The sequence below is a fragment of the Galeopterus variegatus genome, unplaced genomic scaffold, assembly GCF_000696425.1.
Source record: "Galeopterus variegatus unplaced genomic scaffold, G_variegatus-3.0.2 Scaffold2717, whole genome shotgun sequence".
Classification (NCBI taxonomy): Eukaryota; Metazoa; Chordata; class Mammalia; order Dermoptera; family Cynocephalidae; genus Galeopterus; species Galeopterus variegatus.
Window position 1 is genome coordinate 395,516 of NW_007728828.1, and position 24,754 is coordinate 420,269.

At 40.3% G+C, this 24,754-nt stretch overlaps 4 non-coding genes across 4 annotated transcripts; all 4 read right to left on the bottom strand.

Moving 5' to 3' along the window:
• Nucleotides 1-5,624: 5,624 nt before the first annotated feature.
• Nucleotides 5,625-5,697, bottom strand: TRNAK-CUU. The gene has a single exon. It is a non-coding gene; the product is annotated as a tRNA-Lys (tRNA).
• Nucleotides 5,698-6,860: 1,163 nt separating this feature from the next.
• Nucleotides 6,861-6,932, bottom strand: TRNAP-AGG. Its single transcript has one exon. It is a non-coding gene; the product is annotated as a tRNA-Pro (tRNA).
• Nucleotides 6,933-8,021: 1,089 nt separating this feature from the next.
• Nucleotides 8,022-8,095, bottom strand: TRNAI-AAU. Its single transcript has one exon. It is a non-coding gene; the product is annotated as a tRNA-Ile (tRNA).
• A 534-nt stretch (nucleotides 8,096-8,629) lies between these two features.
• Nucleotides 8,630-8,701, bottom strand: TRNAA-CGC. Its single transcript has one exon. It is a non-coding gene; the product is annotated as a tRNA-Ala (tRNA).
• Nucleotides 8,702-24,754: the final 16,053 nt, after the last annotated feature.

Here is a 24,754-nt window from a genome sequence, read left to right on the forward strand (position 1 = left end):
TTTTTTTTTTCTTTTTGTCTTTTTTTACTGACCGGTAACGGGATCGCAACCCTCGGTGTCGCGCCCGCACCACGCTCAGCCAGTGAGCGGGAACTGGTCTCCACATGGGATCCGAACCCTCGGCAGGAGCGCTACCGCGCTCCCACACGGCGCACTCTCCAGTGCGCCACCAGGCCGGCCCTTAGATCACTTTTTAAGATGATGTGTTATTTAAAATCATCTTCCTAGACATAGCCAACTTTTTTGGATACTATTTCTTCCACTGAAATCCTGGAATTATTTACAGAAGCATAAAGCAATGAGGCATGCTTTATCCTTCATGAGACTCCTGCGTAACAGGCTTGAATGAAAGTTAATTTAATCTCTAGACTGCAATATTAATGAATTGAGTTAACTTTTATTTGCTACATGACAATTTAGGCCACTTTCCTAGAGATTATACTCCAAAATACAGTCACACGTATAGAAGATCTCTTGAGTTACAAGTTCTGCGGATGGCTGAGGCATTACATTTTTCTCTTTATTTCATGTTCATAAAATAATGCTGTGTTTTGTTTCTGGAGTATATAGGCCATTGTCCCCTGGGGCTGCTGCCACGAGTAACCACACTTCCTGTGTCTTTTACCTATGGCCTGGCTTCTGACAGGTTTCCAAGTCTGCCCTGGAAACAGGATTAAGCCCCTGAATTCCAGTCTCCTGTTTACTCTTCTCAACTAGCAATGCTTCCTGAAGTACAGTTGCTTGTGTGAATTGATGATCACCTTCCTTGAACAGACTAAACTAGACCAAAACTGTGCAAAATTGTGGTTGTGTCTCCCTGTGCCCTTCTTCCAGAGATTGACCCTCCAACTATCTCTGTGCTTACAGTTTCTTGCAGGCAGCTCCTCAAATTACTGACCTCTGGTCTTTCCTTCACATCTTGCTCAATCCAGTATCAATCAAGCTCCAGTTATGATCAGAGAATGTGTAAACTCTGCTTTCAGGTGATCTGTCCTGAGGAAAAGCCACCATAAGACTTTTTTTTTAGTTTAATAGAATTTACTAAACATATTATATGTATAAAAGATTGTGTTATGTATTATAAAAGCAATGCAGCTAAGTCATTCATTCAATAAATATTTGAGTGCTTACCATGTGCCAGACATGTTTCCCTTGAATTCCAAAATGTCACAGTATGTTTTGGTTGGTTGGTTGTTTGTTTTGTCCCTTTCTATGGACTGAATTGTGTCCTTCTAAAATTAATATGTTGAAGCTTTAACCCCCAGTGTGGCTGTATTTAGGGTGAGGAAGCAATTAAAGTTAAATAAGATCAAAAGGGTGGAGCCATGATCCAATAGAATTATGTCCTTAAGAGACACCAGAGAGTTTTTGTCCTCTTTCTCTCTCAACCATATGAGGACACAGTAAGAAGGCATCTGTCTGCGAGCCAGGGAGGGAGACCTCACCAGAGACTAAATCAACTGGCACCTTGATCTTGGACTTCCAAGCCTCCAGAACCGTGAGAAAATACATTTCTGTTATTTAAGCCACCAATCTATGGTATTTTGTTATGGCAGCCTTAGCAGACTAAGACACCCCCACTGCCCACATGCCCTTTTTACCTCCTTCAAACAAGTACTCCTTTGCAGTTTAAGAAAGTGTTATATTAGAGGCATTAGGTAAGTTGGTACTCTGAGCGAAACTCAGGGACAGCCTTGGCCTTGGAGTTGTTGTCACAGGTCTCAGGCTTAGAAATTTAATGACTCCTTTGCAGTTTAAGAAAGTGTTATATTAGAGGCATTAGGTAAGTTGATACTCTGAGCCAAACTCAGGGACAGCCTTGGCCTTGGAGTTGTTGTCACAGGTCTCAGGCTTAGAAATTTAATTTTTAAGTATGTCAACACCTTTTTAACAATACAGCCAAAGGGCCTTAAGAATCAGAAAAAGCAGTTTGTTTCGCACAACTCATAAAAGATGTTTGTAAATCAGAACTCCAGTAAGTTCATCGATAGCGGGACATATGGCTTATTAAAATTGGCAATACTTATTCTATCTTGGACATCCCTTTATAGTTCTTATAGTACTCAGGAAATGGAAACATTAAACAGAGATTGCTGGGTAAGCAAAGGGAGTTCAGGGCTTATTAACAGCCACAACAGATGGTCTGTAAATTCTTGATGACATCTTTTGAATAACTCTGTAGTAAGGAGAATATTCATATGAATCATACATAACATCCTTGTTTCTTAGATTTTACTGGGTAAACACTGATAATTTTTAAACTATTTAATCCCATCACCACCATCGATTTTTGCAATCAGTCATTCCAAGCGTCCTCATTTCCTAATGCCAGACAGTTAAAACAGAGCTGAGGATTTAATTTTTGTTAAATCGGTCACATTCACCCAGTAGGTAGATGGTAGCTTTCTTGAAGACAGGTACTATGTCATATTCATGTTTTCATTTTAAATATCCAGTACGGAAAAGATGCTTAATAAATATGTGTTTATCAACTGATTTGAAAGATACCTTGTCTTCTTTAAAGAAGACTTAGAGAACATTTAAGTCTGTGTACTCTTTAGGAAAGTTACTTCTGTTGTCAAATTCATCCATTTCATATTGACTTATATATTTCATTCTTTATATACCAACAATACCTGTAAATTCTAGGGATTCCACCTAGTTTAAAATTTGTGATCCCCTCTGCCGAACTGTAGGTGCTATTCATCTAAGCAGGTAAAATATGGAATAGTATTAAAACTGGATATGATATAGCATACGGAGCAAGTGATTATTAATGATGATATTCAGGTTTCTGGGTTAAAAAAAGAAAAAAGAAAGGTAAGTTTGGATGGTGGAGGATGGAAAGTGATAACTTGCCACTGTGTTTCCAGTGTGCTCGGAGATGGGCATTCTTTCAAGGTAATATCGATATTCTGAGGCTCTTGGTAGATTCAGTAAGGTGCAGACAGCTGTATAAGGTTTTTACAGTGATATAACTATTGCTGTTATCTAACCCCGTTTGCTCTGATTATACACTAGAAAACCTTTCACATGAATGTGATCTTCCCAAATTGGAGGGGAATTAAAAAAGAATGCACTGTGCCACTTAGCTTTATTTCTTTTTGTAAATATGTAAAGTCGACATTCTGACCTTCAAGTCATCCTTGACTATCTTTCACACTTCCATTCAAATCTACCAGGATAACCCACTGACTCAGCCTTTTTGATAACCCCCCAAATTGGATCACTTCTCACCTTCTCCCCTGCTACCACTCTGAGCTGACTTTTGTCACCAGGAGACTTTTAATTATTCTCTTTGTTTCTATCATTGTGTCCTTAGGTCTTTTCTCAACACAACAACCAGAGTTATCCTTTTAAAAGGTGATTTAGATTCTGTTACTCTTCTGCTCAGAAACTTCAGAGACTTCCCATCTCACTCAGTTAAATCTGAAGTCCTTACAAAGCCTATAAGGCCCCACATCATTTTTACCTCCTCCTTCTCTTCTTCCCTCAAACATACTGCTCCAGCCACACTGGCCTCTGCTGTTTCTGTAGCACACCAGACGTGCTCTGCCTTAGACTCTACCTGATCCCTCTACTTAAAAACTCTTCTTGAATATATCTTTGTGGCTTGTCTTTGCTCAAATGTCACCCCCATGAGGCCTTACTCCACTACTCTGTTTAATAATGCAACGTGTGTACCACCCATTCCTAGCGCTACAACCACATGCCAACATCCTGTGCAGTTTACTTTTACATTTATTACTTATTGTCTGCCTCTGCCCATAGAATGTAAGGGGCAGAAATCTTGGTTTTGTTCACTGATAAATCCCAAACACCCCAAACAATGCCTAGCGCCTAGTGGTCCTCAATAAATATGTGGAAATGAGTGAATGGATAAATGTGTTTCATTTATTTCTGAAATATGTATGAATCAGAAGCTCATCCCTCCGGAGTTTCCCTAAACTAGGAAGATGAAGGGAGAATGGCAAGGTCCCTTTACTGGCCAGCCTTCAAAAAACAAAAAACGGAGAGAGAATGTCAGGAAAACATACACCATCGAGTTTCTCAATCCAAAAAGCCAATAACTTACACCTAGAAACCTGGTGTTTCCCATAAGGTGTTGATTTCCTATGAAATTCTAGCCTGAATAGGCAGCCAATTTGTTATATCTGCCATAAAATAGAAAAGAATCCTAAAAGCAACTGTGGCTAAACCACCGGCGATTCAGTAAGTCTGAGATAAGGCCTAGGAATGTGAAATTTTAGAAGCTCCCCAGGAGATTCGCTTGTATGGACAGACTTGAATACCTGAACTAGAGCATTTCCTTTGAATTGTCCTAAGGCCTGAAGAGACCATCAGGACAATGTTAGTGAGGTGAGAGAGAGGTATGTGGTTAACTGGGCTTTTAAAATCAATGAAGAGGTGTATGGTGTGCTTTCTCTACACGCATGGTCATGGGTGTTTTGGTGGTAAACACACACCAGCGAGCCTATGAAAGATTCAAAGGAATGATAAAGGAAGTCATGCATGGTGGAATTTTCACAGAGAGACAGGAAAATCTCTCATAAAAAAGTATTGGCCAATTTGACAAACGGACTGATTTTCAAGTTACTCAAATTATAGCAAAATTCACTCCTATCTGGGGTAGTATTGCCAAAGCACAGGGCTGGTTTGATTTACTCCACAGCCAGCGTGAATTTGTATGAATAAGAAGGGGACATAGTAGGAACGGAGTGAACAAACATAAGTGGCTGGAAAAAGGCAGATTTATTTCCAGAACGTAAAAAGTTTACAGGAGATAGATGAAAGGAGAAATCCTGTTTGAACTTTGAAAAAAAAAGGCTTAAAATCTTTGGGTTTTATTATGTAGGCAATCGCAACCTGTTGTGGGTTGAGAAATCCTGTTTGAACTTTGAAAAAAAAAAAAAGGCTTAAAATCTTTGGGTTTTATTATGTAGGCAATCGCAACCTGTTGTGGGTTGGTTGGTTCTTTACCATATGAAGGGAAGATTGGCAATAGTATTATCTCTTAGGAGGTCCGTTGAAAGGGTGTATGTAGCAGTGGTAATAGAAAACTCATCTCCCATTATTCCGTGACACCTGTTTGGCCAGAAAGTGGAGACACCATTCTCAAAACTCTCCATGGAAGTAGCTGCTTCAAGCCTCTGCCCATCAAAATTTGCTTGGATTGTCTTCTCGACCTGCAGACTTTACCTTTTCCAACATCTCTGCATCCTTCTCCCTGCATCCTAAACCTCTTTTGGTGAGATTTGTGCTTCAAAATCACTCGAGGAACTTATTATAATATACAAAGCCCACGCCCTATCACAGACCTACAGAACCTACACCAGGAGGAACTTGGGCATCTGTATGTTTAACAAATATCTCTGGGGTTATAAAGTCTCCAACAGGCCAGAGAAGTGCATCCCCGCCAGGGAGCGCTGAGACTAAGTTCTGCAAGAGTTACAGCATGGGCCGGAATCGCTCAATCAGGTCAGTTAGCTGTAGCCCGTCACCGTGATTCCATGATTGGCTCTAAAAATGCCTCTCGCTTAACAGCAGTGAAGGACCTTGTTCTGTAGATTATTGAGCAGTAAACATGTAAAAATCAAGTTGACAGGTAAACCAAAAGTGCCTACCGCCCAACGTGGGGCTCGAACCCACGACCCTGAGATTAAGAGTCTCATGCTCTACCGACTGAGCTAGCCGGGCAACTGGCAACCTCCGTCTATACGTTTGAGGAATATCGAAATGTTTTTGAAAGACAGGGACTACTACAGGATCCTAGATTTTGTCTGATTTTTTATTGTACTTCAATAGGTAGGTGACATGAAAGTCAAAGAATGAAAACATTACCTGAAATTATTAGCATGCATTTCACTCACTTTCTCTACATCTTCCCTCTTTCCCATATTCTCACCAACTTGTACTGATAGACCATAAAATGTTTCCAGGATCTGAGAGTCCGGGCAGCTCCAAGCATAGACCCAAAGAGTTCAGGTCTTCGAGACCAGCCACTATCCTGGGTCCTCTCTGTGGCCCACTGAGTCATTCTTCTGCTGCCACGCTATGTGCATGTGTCCCTAAAGAATATGTCTGCGTTTTCTCCCTCCTTTTCAGTTTCTTTATGCGTGTTCATTTGTTGTCCCCCCTAATCAAGGCACACACAGAAAAGGGGGAGGGAGTTGCAATTATATTTTAATATACAGTATCTGACAACTATAGGATCCGGTGGTTTCTGTATGTTTTGTTTACCACTTACCGCAAAGGTGCATTGAACACAGTAGACACTAAACTAATGTCTGCTTAATGAGTGTACCAACGGTACGCCCCAGGAGGAGAGAAAAGTGCTCCTTCTCAGGAAGACTGCAGAACCCTGATCTCCTGAGTGACGGGGGGATTACTCGACTTTATATTAACGAGGAAAGCCGCAAAGGAAGGTTGAAATAACGTTTATATGCTAAAGGTTTCTAACACCTTGACTCTATAGTTCAGTACTTGATCTTTCCATTTAAATCCGTTCTTTGATGTGACGAATGAATTATGAATGACATTGAATTGAGATGTGACCATCGTTCCCCCACACATTTCATATGACCACAACCGTGGGGTAGAAACTTCTAGAAGATACGGAAACATTGGCCTTTGCAAGAATCACTTTACAGCGGATGGAAAACGGAAGAAAAGCCAAAGTCGAAAAAATATTTGTCTCTATTTTAATTACAAGAGATTTCGAGTCACTCAGTGGGATTAAGAGCATAATGAGGCCATGTATTTTTACATGAAGGAATGTAGTTCAATTTAACAGCAGCTCTACCAACTTAGGTAGATTCGAGTTCGGTGGCGGGGGCCAGGGGAAGAGGGCAAGAAAACGTGGGCTCGTCCGGGATTTGAACCCGGGACCTCTCGCACCCTAAGCGAGAATCATACCCCTAGACCAACGAGCCATGGTGCACGAGGCTTTTTAGAAATGTTAAATATTTACTAATGTTTTCCTCTTTTTTGGTATTGTTTCATATTTAGATGTATGATATATGCAACTATAAGTGACATTATTTATAATTTGTTTTTAATCATATCAACGTAGCTCTCAAAACTTCCATGATTTTCCCTCAGTTCTTCTATCGACTACACACAGGCTCGTTTCTCAAAAGGCTCTTGACCCACCCTTTGCAGAGAAACAACCCATGGCGTTTGTTAAAAACGAAGAAATCAGGGTCCTTTCTCAAATCTACTTAAAGTCCCTGCAGGCGAGGCTCAATAAGCTCCAGTTTTTACGTTTCTGAACTCACCTACAGGTGTACGCGGGGGGCTAAATGGGGGCCCGCTTCACGTGGAACTCGTGGTTTGATCTCAGCATTTTCCACGAAAAGTAGTAAAATAAGTGAATATTCATTCAACAGGATCTACAGCTGTGAAATTGTGAATAAATAAGGAAATTAGCTGTACAAGGAACGGGGGAATATATAATTAGCGTACTTGAAAGTTGGTTTTGGTAGAAAACGAGGCTGATTCAGGAAAAAGGCTGATCAAAAAAAGAAAGTGGTTGATCAGAGCGACTCCTGGCGTCAGAGGGTGAGGTAGATTCTGGAATTTCTTACCTGAGAAATCAAAGTAACGAGAAAATGTATCTCTCGGGACGAGATTTCTGCCTTGATATGTGCGTCATGATCTTCCTAAGAAGTGCCTTCTCACACTTGCCCTGCTTTTCAGTAACTGAAGAGGCATCTGTGTTTTCAGACTATTTTGAAGGCAGTGTTTGGCCACTAATTAAATTGGTGTCACTCTTTTCCCTTTAATGAATTTAAATCTAACTCTTAAATTGTCCTACTACTTTCCTGCTTGTCTAGGGCGAACCTTTCAAGCACTCTGACTTGCGAAGATGTGTTCTGAACTTTCCTAGGGCGGTTTGGATTTCGGGCAGTGTTAGCTGTGTTAATAGTCTTATAAAAGACGTCCTCGGACAATTCGTTTTTCCTTTTCTCTGGAAAAGTTGCCAAGTGTTTTAGTCCTGGGGACAGGGAAAAAAAGGACGATGGCCCGTACGGGGATCGAACCCGCGACCTTGGCGTTATTAGCACCACGCTCTAACCAACTGAGCTAACCGGCCGCTTGTGTCACATACTTTTCGAAAAGTACAAGAACTTCTTTTCCTCCTTGAAAAAAAGTTTGCTGTACTAATACCACATACTTTTCGAAAAGTACAAGAACTTCTTTTCCTCCTTGAAAAAAAGTTTGCTGTACTACAGTGGCTGAATTCGCCACATTAAGCTATTTTTTTCGTCCTGTGACGCACAGAACTAACAATACTCCCTCTCCACCTTTTCCAAGCCTCTATTTCTGCTCTAAAGGCCAGGCATATACCACAAAGAGCCATTCATTAATGGGTACCGAGCAATTTTTCAGGTTGCTCCACTTCTAGTACCTCTCTATTGGGTGTGTTTTAATAACTTCCCAATTCTATTTGTTTCAGATATAGTTTTCTCAAAATACCGCAAAGTAATACTGTTCCCTCGCTACATATACAGCTCTGTACGCAGTGGGTAAAAGAACGCCATAGGAAATTAATGGAGGATACAACGTGTGCTGACGTAATATTTTAAAAAACGCAATTCGTGGTTTTCCTTAGGTACATAAAGGGACTTGGAGATGCCGGGGATCGAACCCGGGGCCTCATACATGCGAAGCATGCGCTCTACCACTGAGCTACATCCCCAGTCCATGAAGTAAAGTCTTTCTGTCTCTCCCCAGTCCTTTGTAAAAGATTATCCCATCCTTCCCCACCCCCATTCCTAAATTCTACGATTTTGGTAAATGCAGAAGTTAAATTCCCCTTTATTTATCCAACAAAATCCTGAAATGGTTAACAGGGCAGCATTCATCGGCTCTGCAAGCGGAGGAAACCTTCCAGCTATCGGACACTTGTCAAATACTTTGCCTAGTGACTCAGAGATAGAACTACCTGGAAATCTGACAAGAAAAAGGCAAGCAGGACTCTACTTTAAATCCTTTCTTTCCATTTCCCTCTTTTTCGAAGGCAGCTGAAACCAAGTACTACTAAATCAAACAGCTCACTCTGTTCCTCGTTTCACATTCAGGTGTCCAAAGTGCGTCTTTGAAAAGGTGATTCGATTATCCCTTACTAGCACCAGCCTCGGATCAGCTTCTTTTGAAAGTAAATCGGCTTACTTTTGAGCTCAAATGTAGAATATTCGAGGTATTTATCTGTGAGCATTCTGTTCCTGACCGGATTCTATGTAATATAGTGTATATCTGCACTCCTGCATGGTAAATAGATACGTAGCGTGTATATATACATCTGAAACCACTATCTGAACAGATGTGTGTACAGTAGGTCCTCCGTATTCGTGGGTTCCGCATCTGTGGATTCAACCAACCGCGGATCGAAAATATTCGGAAAAACCAATTGTGCCTGTAATGAACGTGTAGATACTTTTTTTTCCTTGTATTGTTTCCTAAACACTAGAGTATAACAACTACTAACATAGCATTTACATTGTATTAGGTATTATAAGTAACCTAGAGGTGATTTAAAGTATACGGAAGGACGTGCTTAGGTTAAATGCAAACACTACCTCATTTATATCAGGAATTTGAGCATCCGCGAGTGGACCTGGAAACAATCCCCACGGACACCGAGGAACGACTGTGTGTGTGTGTGTGTGTGTGTGTGTGAGAGAGAGAGAGAGAGAGAGAGAGAGAGAGTTTTAACAACAAATTCAATTTATTTAAAAGATGTAGGGCTATTCAGATATTCTATTCCTTCTTGTGTAGTGATAAATTGTATGTTTCTAGGAATTTGTTCATTTAATTTGTCATATTTTGGCATATAGTAATTTAAAATGTATCATTTTTATTTCAAGAATAACATATATACATTACATGTAGCTTAGATCTTCGTGGGCAGAAACACCTGCCCTGTTGTGCTGATTGCTGTCTGTGTTTCAGCAATAAGTATCGAGCTGCCTGCAACTGCTTGCTTCACAGACTTTCCAAGAATGTTACTCCAATTCCAGGAGGCAAACAATTTATATATTAGACAGCCATTAAATGACACTGGACTAAATGAATGGACATTATGTTTCCATTTTTCATCATACTCCTGATCGCTCAACTTGAAAGTCCATTTGTCTACATGAGCCTGGATATCTTCGATCACCTAAAACTCAACCACTGAAAACAGAGTTCGTTGTTGGGAGGTAATTCTCCATCTGTCTCACATTTCTGCATGCCTTGCTGTTGAGGCACCGACAGCAAGGCATGTGTTCTTTGTTCTGGATTATTTTTTCGAGGATGCTTATAAAGCAAACAGCTTTGGAAAATAATGTCTCCCTCCAAAGCAATGGTCAGGCATGCTTACTACCCACTATACAAGAATCGGGACCCCACATTTGGGGTTTCTCTACTGTAACACAACCCACTCCATGTACAGGTGTCGTGTAGCCCTCTCGGTGTTGCCCTCTGAGAATTGGAGCTGGAGAACCACAGCAAAACTGCTGATAATCTGGCTATTGCTGTTACTGTGAACAATAAACTCTTTTGTCTCTGACCAAGGAGTCTCATGAACTCTACCAGCGTGGATGAGAACTATGGCAGGCTAACTTGTTGGTTTGCAAGTTAGGTAAAACCTCAGTTCTTCACAGTCTCCCCTTCTCTCCTCTTCCTTCTCCTGTATTCCTCATCTTGGTTAGTAACAACCGTCCACATAAATTCTACACGTTTATATGTTGAACTTTCAGAAGGAGAGAACAAATCTGTAGTTACTAGAGGTGGGAGGGGGAGAGGGAAAGGGAGGTTGGGGAGAGTTTGGGTAAGGGGTAAAAATAATAATTACAATTTGTAATAATGAATATGCTAATAATGTTGATTTGATCATGACATGTTGTACACAGGTGATGGTAGTCAATGCTGTACCCCCAAAATTTATATAATCAATTATGCTTCAATAAAAAAATTGGATGCCTTCCCAGAGTCCTTCATTTTCCTGACCATCCTTCCATATTCAATTCATGGCCAAGTCTACCTTTCAAATGTTTAAGAGGGAAGGGTGCAGAGAATTTTGTAAAAATCTTCTTTCATTTTCTGTGCCCATCCTACCGCTCAAAGGCTTTTGCTATCTCTTGAGGAGACTATGGCAATTTTTTTATAACTACCTTTTTTATTAAAATGGACAGCTGTTTCACCTCATCCTCTTGAAAGTCCTGATTTCTAGGCCTGAATAAAGCAGTATATTTTACAGTCAGGAAACCTCCACTTCCAATGAACTCCTTCTAATTCAACCATTCAAAGGCTGACAGAGGTTTTTATGAAATTCAGGTCTCATCAGGCTTTTCCCCAGACCTAAGACTTTCAAGACAAACACGACCTGAAATCCTTTGCAAGAGAAAGAAGGCTCTTGCTGAACTGGCTTTGCCTCTGATTATAAATTCTCCTACAACCCCCCTTCTTTGCATCTTACACTTCATCTAACCTCAGCTTAACCTGTGGCTGCCAGGTCTTTGGAAAGATATGAGCACAGTTCTTCCCATCAAAGCTCATGCTTAGAGTTAAGTCCTTTGTGCAAAGTCTTCTTTGAGTCTTTCCTTACACAGATGGATGGTTTAAAAACCATGGAATCAAACCCTAAGTCTTCTCACTTTTGCTTTTTTTTCTACTCTTTCCTCAGATGGGAGAGCTATTTCCCCCTTTGCTGGGAGCCAAATGCCTCCTCTCTCTGGTGAGGGTGAGGCCCTTGGGCCTGCCCTGTGGCCCTGGCACACAGTCAAAGCTCTATAAATGGTGAATAAATCAAGGAATTAATCCTTGAAAACATGTCCTCCTCCCTGAAGCCTCCCCTTTCTTCTCACTTTGCTACTCCCAGCGCCCACCACATTAATTACCCTCCTTCACACCCCAGCCGCAGTGTGTGGACAGCACTATTTTAGCACTCATGTCTAATCGACTAAATTCCTGAACTTCACTCTGATTTATTTTTGTGCCCCCAATCCCTTTGCCCAGCACAGCTCCTGACACCTGGTATGTGAGTAATGATGATTGAATGAAGCAAGGAGAACCCCTCAGAGATGACAGCTGGTGTTTCTCTCCCCATCTGTCTTGATCTTTTTATCCCCTAACCAAGGCAGAGTAGTACGAGTGCCTAGGAGTACAGCATTCTAGCACTTCATTTGGGACTAGTGTTGAAGTCTTTAACTCTCAAGATTTCATGTGATTAACTCCATTATGGTCACCTAAAAGAAATTTGAGCAGCTGTAAGAAAAGTGATAATAATATTACTAAGATCAACATTTGTGAAGCACTTTCCGTGTTCCAGTGACTGTGTTGGGCACTTTTGCAGGGTATCTTAACTTGGGGTCTAGTGAACTTGGATGGGCAACTTATATCCAACTTTAAATTTTAAAAATTACATCTTTTAAATCTCTAACATATAACTGAAATGCAACTTCTCCATCACTTATGAATGTAGGCAACAAACCACAATTGAAAGAGAAGTACCTGTGGCTTTGCCACCAAGAAAAATAATGTATTTTTGTATCACAATCTAGTTGTTACAAATATCTAATACTTAATTATTTTGAAATTACGGCAGTCATAAGGTGTTAAATATTTCATACATTGATGCATAATACATTAATGAAGAAATACTGAAAGGGGGGTGAAGAGGAGGAAGGAGGAGCAGGAAAGGAGACTGCCTGGTATCTGAGCTCTTCTTGGAGCCAGTTCAGATGCCAGGGGCCTCACCGTTTTTGCTTCTCTATGAGGCCTCTCTCGTCCATAGCTTTTGCCAATGGAGCAGGAAAGGAGACTGCCTGGTATCTGAGCTCTTCTTGGAGCCAGTTCAGACGCCAGGGGCCTCACCGTTTTTGCTTCTCTATGAGGCCTCTCTCGTCCATAGCTTTTGCCAATGTAAGTTAGAGACAGGTCGCTCAGTAGCACAACCCTACAAAGCACAATTGGAAGGCTCTCTTTTATTTTACTTTTTTGTTTCTATTTTACTTTTGGAAGGCTACCTTTTAAAAGACTGTTTTGAGTATTTATGGACACAGGAAAATGCTCATAATATTAAGTGAAAAGAGCAGGTCATACGACCCAATTTTGTAGAGAAAAAGATGGCAAGGCACAGGCGTAGAAGTCCAGAGGTCACTTGTGCAAGCAGAGCCAGTCCCTCCCTTGTCAGGTCAGGCATCTAAGGCCCCTGCGTCCCTGTCACAGCACTTTATTCTCTGTCATCCCTAGAGGTGACATGTCTGTCCTTCCCCCAGACTCAGCTTCTTGAGCCTTGCAATTAGCACAGCGTCTGGCGCAAGTGGGTGTTCAACATGTGTTTGCAAAAGGATGAGTGAATGGATGGTAGATGGGTGGAGGGAAGAAGAAAAAAGATGAGGGAAACATACCAAAATGCTATCATGGGTTATTATTATCTGGATAACTTGTTTTACCCTCTTTATAATTATCTGTCTTTTGAAATTTCACCAGTGAAAAGATCACTTTCGTGAATACACTTTTATAAAAAACAAAAGATAAAAAACCCCCACAACTATTCCTTTACTGAGGCTGATTCATATCAGACTCCCAAATCGCAAAGTAGTTATAAATCAGGATGTTACTTTATGAATTTACAGATAGAAATGTAAGTGCCAGATAGACCAGAAAAGTGGCCGAGGTTTAAAGACTGATTTTTGATTTCCTAATTTATTCTTCCCCACTTCAGGAATGTTTTTACCTAAAAAATTAACATCCTTATACAGAAACAATATCCTTTATACCTTTATGTTGCTGGGGATACACTAAAACTCTAAATTCCATAGGACCACTTTTCCCCTGGAATATACTGTTAACTCACTACCCTTTTCACTGGAAATCACAACTGTTTAGCTTGTAGAATATCATTACTTGCATTTGATGGTTTCCTGATGGTATCATGGAAGTTCCTTACTTTACTCAGAAACACCGAATTATTTTTTTGGATGAGTTACATTTGAGATATATAGCAGTGATCAACTTTTTCAATGATAGGGACTCTTTAGGCTGGGTCTTATTCTGGGTTTTACCACTCCCTGGGTGATCTCAGGGCAAGTTACTTAATCTCTGTTTGCCTCAGTTTAACTAAATGTAAAGCTGAATGTGGATGATATTATTCAACTCATAGGACTGTGGAAATAAATTATGCATATAAATCACTGGGCACACACAGTGGCAAACAAATAGCACTTAATAAGAATTATCTTTTATTACAGTAAAAAACCCAATATAACTTGTCTGGTTATGCATCTCAATTTTTTGATTCAACAATTGATCGAACATCTACTATGCACTATATTCTCTTAACATCTTTGCAAATGTTTTTACCCTTACTAGAAGCCTTTTCTCCACTCATTGCCTGACCAACTCCTACTTGTTTTCATTTGGCTTAAGGATGGAAATACAGCACGACCAGCAATTCATTACTACAAAGGGAAATATTATATTATGTAATTCCAGTTTTAGTATATACACTACTGGTTTTAGTAAGGGCTTTATATGGTTGATCTGATTCTCAGTTTTGCAGAATCATCAAATCTTTTTTTTTTTTTTTCCAGCTTTCCAATAGTGATTAGTTTCTGGAAAATATGAATTATTTTTTCAAATTTCCAAAGGTGCTTTATGCATCAATATGTTAACTAGGTAAATTGCAATACTAATCATTTCCAGATAGTATCTCTAATTCTTTTTAAAAACCTTGCAAAATATTACTTCTTAATTTACTACTGAGGAAGCTGTGGCTCAGGGAGATTAAGCAATCAGCCAAACTTGACACTCATTATTTACTGCCAACTCTCTCACACCTCACATCCAACTTTTCTTCCTTCACTGCTCCCTACCAGGTCCAAGTCATCAACATGTTTTGCCTGGACTGTTGACAGCTAACTGGTCTTCCTCCGTCCATTTTTGCCCTCTTATGTCTATTGCTCATTTATAAAGTTCTTAGATTGTGTCATTTCTCTGTTCAAAATTCTAATAGCATACCCATTAGTTCAGAAAAAAAATTAGCCTGTACAATCCTTCATTTTCTGACCCATGGCTATCTCTGCAGTCATATCAGTTATCACTCTTCCTCACTCTTACTCCAGTCCAGCCCTTCCTGCTTCCTTCTTCTCAGCATGCCAAGCACATATCCACCTCATCTCTTTGCACTTGCTATTCACATCTTTTGTTCTTACCTCATTAAGGGCTCTGCTCAAATGTCATCTAATCAGACTCTTTTAACCACCCTATCTAGATAGCACTCACCTATGCTTCTTAAGGCCCCTTGCTGCATTAATTTGTATATTTTCTACCTTCTCTTGACCCTGCCTTCCCCATCTAGAACATAAGCTTTGAGAAAGCAGAGATATTGGTTTTTTACTGATGTATCCTCAGCACCTGGACTACACCTAACATTAGAAAAAGGAATAAAATGTATAAGGACTAAGAAGAAACAAAATTGTTTGTATACACAGAATATATGGCTGTCTATGTAGAAAACCCATAAGAATATATAGATATGAGAATTAGGGGTGTTTGCAAGGTTGCTGGTTGCAAGGTTACAAAAATTAAAATCAACATTAGCAAAAACAGAAAATGTAATAACTAAAAATTACCATATTAATAGCATTAAAAAGTATAAAGTCCTTAGGAAATATTAACAAAAGAAGACATTCATGGAGAAAATTATCAAACTTTATTGAAAGATATTTAAAAGGTCTAAATAAATGGAGTTATACCATGTTCATTGGAAGACAACATTGTAAAGATGACAAGCCTCACCAGATTAATTTATAAATTTAATCTGAATCCAATAAAACTTCCAATGTGTTTTTTGTTTTGTTTGATTTATAACTAGTCGATCTAATTCTAGAAGTTGTTTGGAAGAGCAAATGGCTAAGAATAGCCAAGACACTCTCAAGGGCAAAAAATTTGGTGGTGATGTTGGAGGTAGAGGTGGGATTGGACAACATTGTAATAAAATGTGCAGGCATCTTGGTTTTTAATCAAGACCTTTTATAAAAGTTGTAGTAATCAGTACTACAGTATAGCCACAAAGTTAGACAAACTGACCAGTAAGTCAGAATAGAAACCATAAGCGTAGTCACACACATACACAGAAACTTAATTTATGAAAGAGCCAGTGTTACAGATCAGTGGGGAAAGGATTTGTTTTCAGTAAATGGGCTGGGACAATCACTTATCCATATGGAAAAATATTAAATTTTCAAAAACATCACTTCAGAGTAGACTAAAGACAAACAAGAAAAGCAAAAAACTATGAAATTGTTACAAGGCAGTAAAGAACACCTTTATGACTTTGGGTAGAAAAAAATTCCCCCTTCCTTCCCTGACCAAGCAAACTTGTATCCAGCTTTATAAGACACTTTTCAAAAACAGTAACTTCCAGTAGGACTCAGATGATAACCTGTAGTATTTTACAACTTACAAACTTCCCTCCCCCAAAAGCCACTGTAAAAGTCAACGTCTTTTGTTGCTGCTTTGAACAAGAAAATTTTCAGACCAGTGGACACTTCACATGAGGCATGTTAAGAACTTTTCACAGACCAACTCTGACATGGTGGAAATGAACTAAAACCTGCAGGATTCTCAATGGGATGAATCCTCAAACTAAAACAGGAATCTTAGCTCTTTTGAGTGACACCATCTCAATGTCATCACCAGAAAGCCTGAGTTTTGTTATCTAACACAGTTGATATAGGGATGCCAAGGCCACATCAAGACTCTTGGATTGGGGAAGTCAAGTCTATGCTGATGGCATCAAGGAAGGAGAAGGCATGAAGATTTGCTTCCCCACACTGTAAGGCTTCTGTGCCAAAGTGGCTAACATGTGTGAATGTCAGAGGATCTCTCCTGGGAACAGAGAACACTCTTCAAAAACCAGGACAGAAAACCCTATTTTCCCCCTTTTCAATTCAGCTTCTGAGACACTTTCTATTAGTGGTATTTGCCCTTTCCACAAAAGACAACAATGAAGTGTCCTGTGTGCTAACAACAAAACTTAAAAAAAAGAACCAAAATTTTACATTTTTATAAAACTTCATTAAAAAAAAATAGTATTTCAAACAGTAGAGTCACTAGAAGCACATAGCTAAAATGCACATTTCACTTGGCATCCCCAGCGCCTTCCACTTTCTGTGACTGGACCGTGGAGGCATCTCGGTTTTTCGCAGGGTTGTTCCCATCCTTGCCAGCATCTGCTTTCCCCTTTCTCCCTTTGGGGATCTTCTCTCCCTTCTTTGCAGGGGCCTTCTTAGACTTTCTGTGACTGGACCGTGGAGGCATCTCGGTTTTTCGCAGGGTTGTTCCCATCCTTGCCAGAATCTGCTTTCCCCTTTCTCCCTTTGGGGATCTTCTCTCCCTTCTTTGCAGGGGCCTTCTTAGGCCTGGGCTCTGGTTTTGGAGGGGCAGGTCTAGCAGACAGCCGTGCCGACCTCCTCTGTGGTTCATCTTTCATTTTCGCTTTGTCACCTTTTGCATCTCCTTTTGCCTTTCTCTTGGGCATGGTGGCGGCAGTGCTTGGCAAGTGGCTTTGGCAGTCCAGGTGGTGCTTCTGTCTTCCTCACACTGCTCCTGGAAATATTTAACAAGACACAAAAAGTGAAAACCATAAACAGAAACATTGACAAATTTAATATTAAAAATCAAATTTTCTGTATTAAAGTGAATAACCTGTACATATCAAAAAGATACAGGCTAGCTGGTTAGCTCACTTGGTTACAGTGTGATGGTGATAACACCAAGATCAAGGGTTTGGATCCCTGTACTGGCCAGCTGCAAAAAAACCCCAAAAACAAACAAACAAAACAAACCATAAAAGTAAAACAATAAGTTACAAGCTGGGCAAAGATATTGGTACCACATATAACTGACAAAAGATTAGAATACAGAATACATAAACCATTCCTACAGATCCATGAGAAAAGGACAAAATGAAAATTTTAAAACTATGAGCAAAAGTGTTAACAACTACTTATTAGAAGAAGCACAGAAAAGTGAACAAGCACATAAATGTTTAATACGGGAAATGCATATTAAAACCACAGGATAACATTTCACACCTATCAAACTGATGAAAACTAAGTTGTCTGACAAAGGCTCAGCAAATGTGGTGCAATTAAAACACATAAATAAACTGCTGGTGTGTGTGTGTGTGTGTGTGTGTGTGTGTGTGTGTGTGTGTAAATTAGTGCATTCATTTTGAAAAGCAATTTTACTTCTAGGTATTTACCTAAAACAATTTTTGGAGATGTGCACAGGAGACCCCCCTCTACAAGAATATTCATATCAACACCGTATTTTCAAAAAACTGGAAGACACCCAAATGTCCTTCAATATGACAGACAAAATGGATAAACACCTTTTGGTAATATCTACACAAGGGAATACTATTTAGCAACAGAAACAAATAGATTATAACCACATACAAAACAGGGTCAAATCTCAAGAACATAAGGCTGAGCAAAAAAAAAAAAGAGGTTGCAGAAGAACACATACATACAGTATAGATCCATTTATATGTGTAAATCTATGACACATTTAGGCTACAAGTATGTAGTAAAACAAAAAAAGTAAGGGATGAATATAAAAATTGGGAAAGTGGTCACCTCTTAGGGGGTTGAGAAAGACATGGTTGGGACAGGGCATGGGGGTTAGTTCAGAGATAAGGAGGTCGGGGGCGGGGAGGACACATGGCTGGTGTTTTCTATATCTTACACAGACAAATTTTATGTCAAGAATTAATAAAAATATTTTAAAAGAGCACAGATTCAGAGCCACACAGGAAGAACAGAAAATGATTTGAGTTTGGGTAATTAGGACCTAGGCCTACAGCCGGCATTCATAGGCAGTGTGTGACTTTTTTAAGCTTTTGGCCTAGACTAGCTACTCACACTTTCCGCCCCACCCTTGAACATGTTTCCTGGGAACTTCTGTACCTTGGTGCACTGCTCCTACTCCACAATTTTATATTTTAAGAAAAAAATAATTATCTTCTCTTCTACTCCAGAGTTTTTTTGCTGAATCTCACCATCTAGATATAGCGAGCAAACTTAGATTTGACTTGTATGTCCCGAGGCTAACAAAATGACCATCCGTAAATGGTGGTAAAACATCAAATTATCTATTTTTCTCCCCATTTTTGCATTATAACTAGAATTTCTAGAAGTTTTGCATTTTTCCTTCCTTCTAGAGAGAGATGAGTATAAAGAAGAGTCAAGAACCAAGGCTGGCTGTTTAGCTCAGTTGGTTAGTTAGGGTGCAGCCTTGCAACACAAAGGTCACAAGTTTGGATCCCCACACCGGCCAGCCACACACGCGCACATGCGCACTCGCACACACACACAGAGGGAAGAACCAAAGTGGTAGTGTGCTTTGATCAGTCATTATTTCCCTTGGCACCTTATAAGGTACTCTGGGAACTGGGATTAAAATTGAGAAAAGAAACAGTTCTGTTCCCATGTCGAACAGCTCTTCACTGAAAAGCTAATGTGAAATTAGCTGGATACTTCTCTTCCTTCACTGTGCTTGCCCCTTGCCCTCTTTTCAGGGAGACCAAATTACTGAGGCATCAAAAAAGTAATAGTGCTACTGACATCGCTGTTGCCACTGGGACACACTACAGTTCTGATCCAGCTATACCTGTCCTTCTCCCTTCTAAAGACATCCTTTCCTAGACATTACATGAATTTACACCTAATTTTTGCCCCTTTTCCTCTCTCCCAAATGCACCACTAAAGAAATGTTTTAATTTTTAGAGAACAAAATTTTTTTAAATGCAAATTTGTACACAATAAGGAAAAATAATTTTTAAAGGAAAGAATTGAGAAGGATGCTAGAGATCATATAGGTTAACTTTGGGTACAGTAAGTGTGACCAGAAAAGAAAGGGTGGGAAGAAAGGGAGCTATCCTTACAATGAAGGAACCAATATTGAGAGAAATTTTATGGAATAAAAATCATTTGGTCTAATATTAGGGTGACTCGATTTACACCTATTGCTCTAATATAATTATTAATAATGCTCCCTTTTACTCTCGAAAGTGTCCCAACTTGGATAATAAATGATACCATCATCCTAAATATTCTGCATATGTTCTTGTAGGCCTTTATGTTACTAGAGAATTAGAGTGTTTAACCAAAGAGTACACTTTTGACCTAGGACACACTTCCTTAAAGAATGGACACCATACCATTCTCCTTCCCTCTCACTCAAAATTGTGTTTCTCAGCCCACCTCCTAGTGTGGGAATGCTCACATAGTCTGTTTCCTGAGTTCAGTCTTTTTCAAATTAGATCCCTTCAGTCAATCCCAAGGAAGAGGGTCATGATCTCCACATATCAAAGGCCAAAAGAGCAGGTGACAAATAAATTCAAGGAAAACAGGTGCTGCCTAACTACTGTATCTGAGTACCTGAATATGGATTAGATTCTGGAAACTCACCTTTAGAAAGCTGATCAGGAGACCAGGTGGCTGACTCTCCAGAGACCTTACAAACGTAGGAGACAGATACACAAATAATGAAAAAGGGCCAGAAAGATAAAAGCTCATTTCATTCCCATGAAAGTCAAGGAGGGTTGGAGGAGAGGGCTCTCACCACATACGGTGTTGTTAACTTAAAAAAGATTATCTGAGGTAGAACGGAGATTCTTAGGACAATGAAACTATTCTGTATGCTACCATAGCAGTGGATATTATATATAATGGTGGATGTTAGGCATCTGACAAAACCCACAGAACTTTATACAGGGAGTGAACCCTAATGTAAACTATAGATTTTAGTTAATAATTATGTATCAATATTGGTTCATCAATTGTAACAAATGTAACTCACCAATGCAAGTTGTTAATAATAGGGGAAATTAAGATGGGGGAAAGGGAGTACATGAAACTCTCTGTTTTACTCAATTTTGCTCAATTTTTCTGTAAACCTAAAACTGCTCTAAAAAATAAAGTCTATTAACGTAAAAAAATACATATTTTAAGATTCCAAAAAAGAATAAATAATTTGTTAAATAATAAAATATAGAGGTCATTACAAATACTACCTCATGAATATGAAAGAAAAGATTATTCACTGGCAGATAAATCTTACAAGTAATTTTATAACTTTTGGGAATACAGAGAAATCACTTTCAATGCTATCAACAGAGCAAGAAAATACCAAGATGGATACTGAAGTTATTTTCCCAAGAAATGGGAACAATTTTTAAGGTTTTAGTAATCCAACAATTCCCCTTTGTTAAAATTACTCTTCCAAGGACAAAATCATATCAACAGATAACAGAACAAGTTAGCGAAAGTTCTGAATCACTTATTTTCACCTTGCACAGAACTGGATTGACATTCTTGTAATAGTTCTTAATTTAACTCCTCATTTAACCAGATCGCTTATTTTATAAATTGGAAAGGTATCTATTCCCTCAGTAGCTGCAGAAGAAGGAACATCTACTCCATCCTTCTTCTAATACTTTTGTTAGCCATGAAGACTTGCATTTTTTTCACTAGAAAAAGACCTGTGACGTTTACTTTAACTGGCAGAAATAGCTTTTGTTTAAAAAAAGACTAACAGAGAAATAATAAGCAAATAGTATTTTTCTTCTATAATGGAAATATGCAAACCATAAGTAAGATGAAGTGATGAGGGTGTGCTAAAATATTCTGTGAGATTAATTTTGGCGAATCCCCCAAACTGTGTCATAACATACGTAATACACGAATTGTTGTCCTCAGAAATGCAGAGGTATTATGGGCTAAATTATGCCTTCCCCCGCCAATTCTTATGTTGCAGTCCACCTGCAGTACCTGAGACTATGATGCTATTTGGAGATAGTCTTTAAAGAGGTAATTAATGTAAAATGAGGTCATAATGGTGGGCCCTAATCCAATATGACAGGTATCCTAATAAGAAGAGATTAGGACACACAGAACATAGAGAGGAGGGAAACATGTGAGGACATAGGAAGGAGGTGGACATCTGCAAGCCAAGAAGAGAGCCTCAGAAGAAATCAAGCCTATTGACACTTCTAGACACCAAAACTAAAAGAAAATAAGTTTCTGTTGTTTAAACAACCCGGTCTGTGGTATTTTGTTATGGCAGCCCTAGCAAACTAATAAAGGAGGGAACAGTGTAAGAGCTTGATGATCTGGTACGCGTCTTGGTTGAGATTAATTTTGAGGTCTTGACCAGCTCTCAAAATCTTTTTTTCCATGTTTTTTTTTTTTTTTTCTCTCTTTCATAGCAAGTTTAAGTCTGCTTCAGGTGCCCATGAACCAAACCCACCTCATCCCCAGCAAACACATGCAAGACACATTTTAGCAGCATCTTTTTGCTCCCTGGATGTTTACTGAACTGGGTTTCTGGGAGGTAGCTCTAACTTGGGTTCTAGCCTTAAATACTACCCTAAATTCAGAAGGCTACCCTCTTCCTCCCTGCCTTACTTATGGCCTTGGGGTTGGAGAGAAGGCCTGGAACAAGATTACCAACACAAGGCTTAGAAAGAAGAGGATAAAGGATATAATAAAAATAAAAAGTTCTAGCCTTAAATACTACCCTAAATTCAGAAGGCTACCCTCTTCCTCCCTGCCTTACTTATGGCCTTGGGGTTGGAGAGAAGGCCCGGAACAAGATTACCAACACAAGGCTTAGAAAGAAGAGGATAAAGGATATAATAAAAATAAAAGATTCATATGCAAGATGCAGTGTGCCACAGGAGCAAAAGGTAATATGGTATCATTCACTCTCCAGGGCCTATTTGTCCTATATCTTCCAAAGTATTACAGACACAGCATGAACTTCCATTTGGGGTTGGTTAAGTGAGAGAGACTGGGAGAGGTAGGGGTAAGAAGGAAAGGTGAGAAGGGGCAGGGTGTCTAAAAGCACAGGGCTGCTGCTGCATCTTGCCAGAATGCATCTGGTTTAAAGAGAAGGAGTGAGCCACAGGCTCCCAAACAGTCACCTATCTGCAACAGTTGGCTAGGGGCATACTCAGCTTCCCAGCTAAAGTACTCCTGCCCACTGGCATCAGAGAAAGATGGAGATAAGTCCCTGTCACCTTCCCAGCCCCTGGGATTTTTGCCCCCTTTCAGGGCACTGCATGAACTCGCCTGTACTTCTGGGTGGTACAGGGGGGAATTTTAAATGAAAATGAGATTAAAAAAAAAAAAAAAAGTAAAAGAAAATGTATTAGATTGCTATTGAGCACAAGCCCAAGCTTATTGTCTTGCTAGCCAAGATATTATCTTGTTAAGGGAACCAGCAAGATAATAAAAGCATGGCTCTTTCAGAGAAGGTATGAAAATGAAGGAGTAGTAGGATGGGGAAAAGTAATGCCTATCCAAACAGCCTGTTTTCATAAATGATAAAAAGAATACAGCTAATTAGATAAGAACTGCCCTTCCTTTCTTTTCTTCTTTTTTCTCTCTTTCTTGTTTTTTTTTTTGGGGGGGGGGGTGACTGCTGTTAAAGGGATCCTTTCTTCTTTTAAGGCCATAAAAACACCACATTCACATCAATTATTTGAGGAGAACTGCAGCAATGTGATCTGAAAGGCTAGGTTTGGCTAACCTTTAGAAAAAGTAATAATACATCTAAGAAGGAAATCCTGAGTATACACCTGAGGCTGTTAGGTGGCATAACAAGACTTCTTTCCCACAAAAGCGTTTGATTGATCCAGTTAACATGGAAGCGAGCCATGTGTCGGGCAGAGGTACCAGGCCAAACACCAGGGCGCAAGTCCTGATTTTAAACAGGTGCTGCCAGTGACGTTTCTCAAGCTGCAAAGCAAGACTCAGAATCCACGGTTGATCCATTTCTTAACTTTATGATCTACTTTTTTTTTTTTTGACGGGGGAAGACTCAGCCCTTCGGTGCCTTCTTGGTGGGGGTTTCCCGAAGGCTACACCGTGTAAATTGGGGAGAGAGGGAGAGCCCAAGCCAGGCAAGCCTAACCAGCCGCCACCCCCTCTTCCAGGACACAGTCCTGCGGGCTCAATCATTTCAAATCCCTTCCTCGTTTCTCTTTTATCTGCCCTAGGGCGCCCAGGAGGACTTCTCATCAGTGTCAGGCCTACATCTCTGTGACTCCACCTCCGGATTCTGCCTTTCCTAGTGATTCACACTGGGATCTCAGGAGAGAAACTGCCGTTATTATGGAGACAGAAAAGGCAAGGCGAGGCTGTCGGGGCCAAGGTCCCTAACCACGACCACGACCACGAAAAGACTGCAGGAGGGTCCCAAGTATATGGAGGGCGGCGGAACGCCACCATTACCACCATTTTCTGAGGGCGCACACAAGGCCTGCGAGACACTTACCCAAGTCTCGTGGCCGTCCGAGGGGCGCGGGGATGCCAGCTGCGGCCCTGGCCGCGCCGGTGCCCTCCGCTTAGGCAGGGCCGGCGCGGACCGTAGGAAAGAGAAGACGAGTGAGCCGGGCCCCGCCGGGAACAGGAAGGTGAGGGAAGACGAGGATGCGCTTCCGGTGCTGCGGGTGGCTGGCAGCCCCGCGTCCGAGACCCGGAGTGGCGGTGCTCCCCTCGCGATACGTGTGTCCGCCTCCGAGGCTGCCAGACTCCGGACCCACCCTGAGCAGCGCCGGCTCAGCACTGCCGCCCCGAATTAGCAAGACAGGAAAAGGAGGGGAACATACTTATGACGGCATGATAATTAAAAAAACAAAAAAAATGTTTTGGAGGGATTAGTGGCATAGTGGGGGGGGGGGGGGGGGGGG